Source organism: Aythya ferina, assembly GCF_964211825.1.
Source record: "Aythya ferina genome assembly, chromosome: 5".
Lineage (NCBI taxonomy): Eukaryota > Metazoa > Chordata > Aves > Anseriformes > Anatidae > Aythya > Aythya ferina.
In genome coordinates this window covers 62,031,216-62,037,215 of record NC_140301.1, presented here as the reverse complement: position 1 = coordinate 62,037,215, position 6,000 = coordinate 62,031,216, and positions in this window count along the sequence as shown.

The following is a 6,000-nucleotide window of genomic DNA, read 5'->3' as shown; positions in this document are numbered from 1 at the left end:
CAATCCTGTGAATGTACTGCTTGGGCTGCCAGAGGTAGATCAGAAGGCAGAAAGAGGAAGATGTCTCATATGGCCACGAGATGGCAGCTGGAGCCTGGAAGTTGCTTGCAGGCACGGTAGCTCCCACAGAAAACTCCCTCATTTGCCAGCCCAGTTTTAAATCGCCCAAGACACGAGACTGCATTTGGGAATATGCACCTGCACTGCTCCGCTTTGAACATTTCGCATGTGTGCTCGGAGTGTGTGAGCTTCAGAATATCTGATTACCCCTTTCATTTCCCGGCTCTTCTGAGCCTCCCTCAATTAGTCAGTATAAAAAAATGGTTTAACCAATGTAATCCCTGTTGATAGGAAAACAGCAGTGCATCTGTTTGTACACTGTGTTATGATTTAGTTTGCTCCAAAGCCTAATTCAACAGAAATCTGCAGCCAGGTGCTCTGCCCGCCTCGTGCCACGACCACTTCTGTCTGCAGTTTCTCCTGAAGCTGTGCTCTTCCACTCACTGTGTTAAATGGCCAGCTGTGTGTGTTTTAAAGGGAGATGGGGCCTCATTGCAGAAGAGACCACCTTTTTTTTTTCTTTTTTTCTTTTTTTTTTTTTTCAGCAGCAGTTTGAACCAGCCCTAGGAGACCCTTTGTCCCTGCAAGATGGCCCAGCAGGGCCCGGGCTCCGTGCAGGCCCGTCATGCCGAGCAGAGCCAGGCCTGAGGTCTCTCGGCCTTGTTCAGGTCCTCACAGAAGCCAGAGAAACATGGACTAGAAGACAGGATTAGGGCAGAAATGAATAATCATAGAATCACAGAATAGCCTGGGCTGAAAAGGACCTTAAAGATCATTTAGTTTCACCCCCCCTGCTCTGGGCAGGGTTGCCAACCACTAGAGCAGGCTGCCTTGAATGCCTCCAGGGATGTTAGGAGCATTTACATGGGTGAATCTTGAAACCATAGAGAAAGCATAAGTGTTGGTCAAGGTAGTGGTTTAGAAGTCCATCTATAAAGCCTTTTGGTCAAAAGCCAATCTGCAAGAAAAATGCCCATGCCTTTGGCTGCTTTCCCAAATGACAGCATGGTACGCTCGATCCCAGCCTCTCTCGGCTGCTGAGCATATGCCAGTGCGACACGGTTATCCTGTTATTTGCATAATGGAAAACACAATAATATTTCCACGTTTCTGCCCATGGTGAGAGCTCCACGTGCAGTGAAGCTATTGCTGCCCATCTTCGACCCATTCCAGCATTTCCCCATTGAAATGCTGTTTTCCCAGCTGAGGTGGTGATAATCATGCTGCAGACTGCTGCAGCTCCGACTGGTAACAGATGAGCACCTGCTGCTTCAGAAACACCTTAAAAAAAAAAGAAAAAGAAAAAGAAAATGTATTCTTTGATCTGATTATGATCTGTGTCAGGGTTAACACAAGTGGAGCTAGAGGAAGGTGGGACTGACCCACACCCCAGACTAGGGCAGAGCTGTCCCCTGTACCGGGTACCCCCAGCCAGCCCTGCACATCCGCTGGAGGCAGAGGTACCTGCTCCTCCTCCTGCACCATCGTGCTCATATATGCCATGAGCAGATAGCTCTGAGGAGCTGTCACGCTTCTCGCTGCAGCGGGAGGGATTTCTTGGCAGTCGGGAGCAGTAGGAAACGGCCGCGGTGGGGACGCCGAGCAGAACAAGGAGGAAATTGTTATCGGCCGCGGAAAAAGGTGAGGAAGCATCACAGCAATTTTTGCGCTTCTCGAATGGTTTGGCTTGTGAAATGGGAACTGCCACTGCTCGGGGTGAATTTGTGGAGAGAGCTCTCCTCTTTCTCAAGTGTGAGCATATTTTACAGGACAGGGGAACACAGCCAGATAGGAGCTGTTAGCTTCTTTCTCCCTGACCTACCGTGAGTTATTTACAAAGGTTTAGACTTTGTTAAAGCAAAGATGAATTTCTGAGCCTGCCGGTTAATATCTTGCAGCTGCTCTTCTGAGGCCCTGTCCGAAGACCAGCAATGTTACCAGGCACCTTCCCTCTGACATCAGGGGGCACTGGGATGGGGTTTATGCATTTGGCAGAGGTTTTTTAGTAGTATATTTAAACACTAGAGAGAGCAGCAATGATTCAAGTCAGGTTGAGCGTCCAAGACTGGCTTAGAGCTTTCTCGAGCACCGAGTCTTGCGGATTTGCATTTTGCATGTAACGGGGCACTAACCTTGGGAATTATGTGGTCCTCGTGAGACAGGGATGATTCCTGCTCTACTCTCTCCTCGTCTTCAAAGCTGGTGTAGCCCAGTGACATCCCTTTGCTGTCCCTGGGGCTCTGAGGAGCCAAGTCACAGAGCTCATATGCTGGTGAATTCACACTGCTCCTGCTCCACAGCTTTCTGAGCATAGTCCATAGCCACAAAGCTAATTGTCCAAGGGCACGAGCAAACATCAGCTTCTTGGGATGATTTACTTGTGCAATCTGATGCATTGGGCCTTGTGTTATCTCCTTATGAAACTGGTTCTGCAACCGAAAGCTAAGATGCCAATTAATGAACCATGCAGAACAAACAAGGAATTAAGAGAATAGGAAAGCGATCTTGCAGATCACATCAGGGATGATGAAACACAAAGATCGTAAGCCAGGAGGCGGCTGAAGAAGGTACAGAAGTAAAGAATTCAACGGACAGGAGATAACAGAGGCTTGCATCATGCGGGGATTAAAGGAGATGTTGAAAAAAGTTAACCAACATAATCCTTGGTCATTGCAGAGGGCAGTATCGCCCTGCAGTACTGCTGTTTGCAGCCACTGGTGGCAGCTTTGGGTTGGGATGTCGCTTCTGCAGCTGGCCAAAGGCTTGCAGAACTGCCAGCCCATCCTCTGTCCCGGGGCACAGAAGCTGGGCTGCTCTGGGCCATGCCCAGCCAGAACAGCTGTGCCCTGTTGGGCGGAGGCTTCAGGATCATAAACAGGGCTGAAAACTGGGGCATCCCTGAGGGTTTGTTTCCACAGTGATCCCCAGCTGTGCACGCCAGGGCTGTGATTTAGCAATTTCTTCCTGGTGGGTGTCCGGGTCCTTCTCTTGTTGTGCGCTCTCAGTTTTTCAGCATCCGTACACAAATTCCCAGGCATGGCATGGGATGAACACAGAGAGCCAGGGTCTGCCGTGAGCAGGGGTGTGTTCCCCAAAGAGACGTAAAGACGTGAAAGCGAGAGGAGCAAATGGAGCCATTCCCAGCTCTCTGGGAAGGAGATATCAGTCACTTCCTTTTCTGAAGCTGTGCCCTTTGGTGCTGCTCCTCCATCTCTTTCTAGCAGGAGCAAGTAGGAGGATAAAGCACTTTTTCAGCAGTGCCTGCAGCTGGAGCAAGGTTCCCGGTGTGGAAATGGGACCTGTGTCACCTTCCCTTTGGCCATCAGAGGAGGGTGCTCTCCTGCCACCTCATGGACATCTCGGAGAACAGAGAGGAATTTCTCCGCAGGACGAGGGGATCGTGATGAATTTTTCTTCAAATCTGTTTCAACAGCCGAGAATTTAGCTAAGTATTAAATAGATTAATTTTTTCTTTTGCCTTTACGCAGGCTTTTGATTATGCAGTTGCCGTAATGAACTCAATGTGGTTGTTTCCGATTTGGCCCTGTAGCATCTGGCAGGGAGCCTCCGTCTGAATGCGAGTCTTGCTGCATCCAGATTTGATTCCTTTTCCTTGGCACGGCTTTCCCTCCTGCTGATGGAAGCTTTAAAGAAAAAAAATACCATGACATCTGAAACACTGCCAAAAAACATCAACATGCTTTCTGGCTGCCATCTATTGTGCAATGCAAACCTCTTAAGATTTAATATTTCTGAAACTGCGGTGCACCTGCTTGCAAGAAAAACTACCTTGTCACATGATGACATGTTTTGTTAAATCACTTTTTTTATTTATTAGCTTCAGAATGTGGGTTTCTCCCCATTCTCCCCTTTTTACCTCCTCCGCCCCAAGATTTCTCCGTGAAATAATGCTTCCTTCTCGAATTGTAATCTGTAATTATACGATGCATTTCCCACCCTCTGGTTTTGGCAGATGCTTGTCTTCTATCTATGGTGAGAGCTTCGGTGCACTGGGTGCATTTGGTTGTCTCCTGCCACTGGACCCAAGCACCAGTTAAATCCCAGCTTGGCCCAACTGGGAGCTTGCCAGTGCCTGCAAGGTCACTTTGGTTCAAGCAGCTCTTCACTACCGGCTGCTGGACTGAAGAGGGCTCTGCTGCCTGGCCAAAGCGCAGCTCTCCGGGCTGCCACTGAAGAAAGTTTCCTCTTCTGTTTAATTGTTTGATTTCTATTTTTTCGGTTGTTTTTCAAGGTAGATTTCAGTTCCACAGGTGCTTCACTGGGTTGGGAATCCGAGACAGAGCTGGATGGGCTCAGGTGGGCTGGGAGAGCTCAGAGGGGTGAAGCCTCCCGAGAAGCACGTGGGATCTGTTCCTTTTGTTCCCACCTGGTAGATCAAAGAATTGTTCAGCAATAACTACCAGCAGGTCACCTTCCAGGTGTCACAGAGGTACGGCACGTTGCTCAGGTTACACTTACCCCGTTGCCAGCACTGGAACAAGCACAAATGATGTGTGCTGGCTTCAGGGATTGCTCTTGGACGACCTGCCCCTCGTTTCTAAAGGGGTGGCAGCATGGTCTCACCTCCTCCTGCCTTTGTCCAGTGTTTCTTAAGGACCTTTGTGCTTCTTCCACCCTCAGAAAGTGGCACAGAGTAGAGAGTTCTCCATAAATAACCAAAAAAAACACGCTATCTTGCTTTTTATCAAGCCACCTGGCCCATGAGAGAGGTGGAACTATGGGGTCTGCGGGGTTGCAGCCCCTGGGGATCCCCAGCACCTTTGCGGTCACCGATTTTTCCACCACATCTGCAAAGTGCAAACCCTAGCAGCAAGCTGATTCAAGGAGGGGTTCACACTGCTGCTCCGAGCCTTGTGTCAGCGTTACCAGCCCCTGTGACATTGAACTGGGAGGAGAGGACACCAGCTCTGAGCTGGTGTGGGTGGCAGCTTGCGGTGGCAGGCAGATGCGCCCGGCTACCGAACCACCTGGTGCTTTCAGCAGCTGCCGAATAAGCGGGGACCCTTGGAAAGTTTGTCAATATTTATCCTCGCTGCATATAGCAGATGAGTGTCAGCAAATTACAGGCTGTGCCACCACAGACAGGCAGGCTCTGGTTGCGCGGAGCCGGGCTTGCCAAGTGTCCTTATTGATGTTGCCTTCATCAGCTGTGCTCGCTAGTAAATCAGCTGCTTCAGCTCGACGTTTTCCTCCGTGGAGGGGCTGGGAATTATCTCAAATCACTGCAGAAATTCTCGTGCAATCCAGAGCGGCGTGGCAACATGGGGGTCACTGGAGGAGCATGTAAGTGGTCTGAAAAAGGCGCTGGACCTTTGGAGAAAAGCAGCCTGTCCTTGGGCACGAGGCCATTTCTTTGAATTGGCCAAATTCTCTTCGGTGGTCTGAGGCTGAGCATTTTTGCCCCCACCTGCCCTTCCTGCTCTCTCCTCCGTAAAAGTGGGCAGGCTGTGCAAAAGTGGACAGGCTCCCACTTTCCCTATAACCAACTCTGGCTGCCCCAGAAGCCTTCCCAGCTCCTGCCCTCCCCACACACGTGGAGAACATGTTCTGCTGCTGCTGGGACAGGCTGCTGGCTGCTTTCTCTTGCCATCCCATGGACACAAACCCGAGTCCACTCCACGGCCTCACTGCCCCCGAGTCAGTGCTTTCAAGTGATAATGAGCTAAAGGGAAGATCTCCCCTCCCTTCTTTTCCATCCTCCTGTTGAGCAGACACAACATTTCTCTTCGTTTGCCACAGAACAGCACAGGTCCCAGTTCCCATATTGTGAAGCCCTCTGCCATAAATCAGGCTGATAGGTTTATTCTCTACGTAATGGGAAATTATGACAAATGCAGCTGTATAATCTAGTTAGTAACTCACCATAATGACTACTTCTAGGGTGATTTATGGGTTTTGTCATATGTAAGCTTTCAGAAC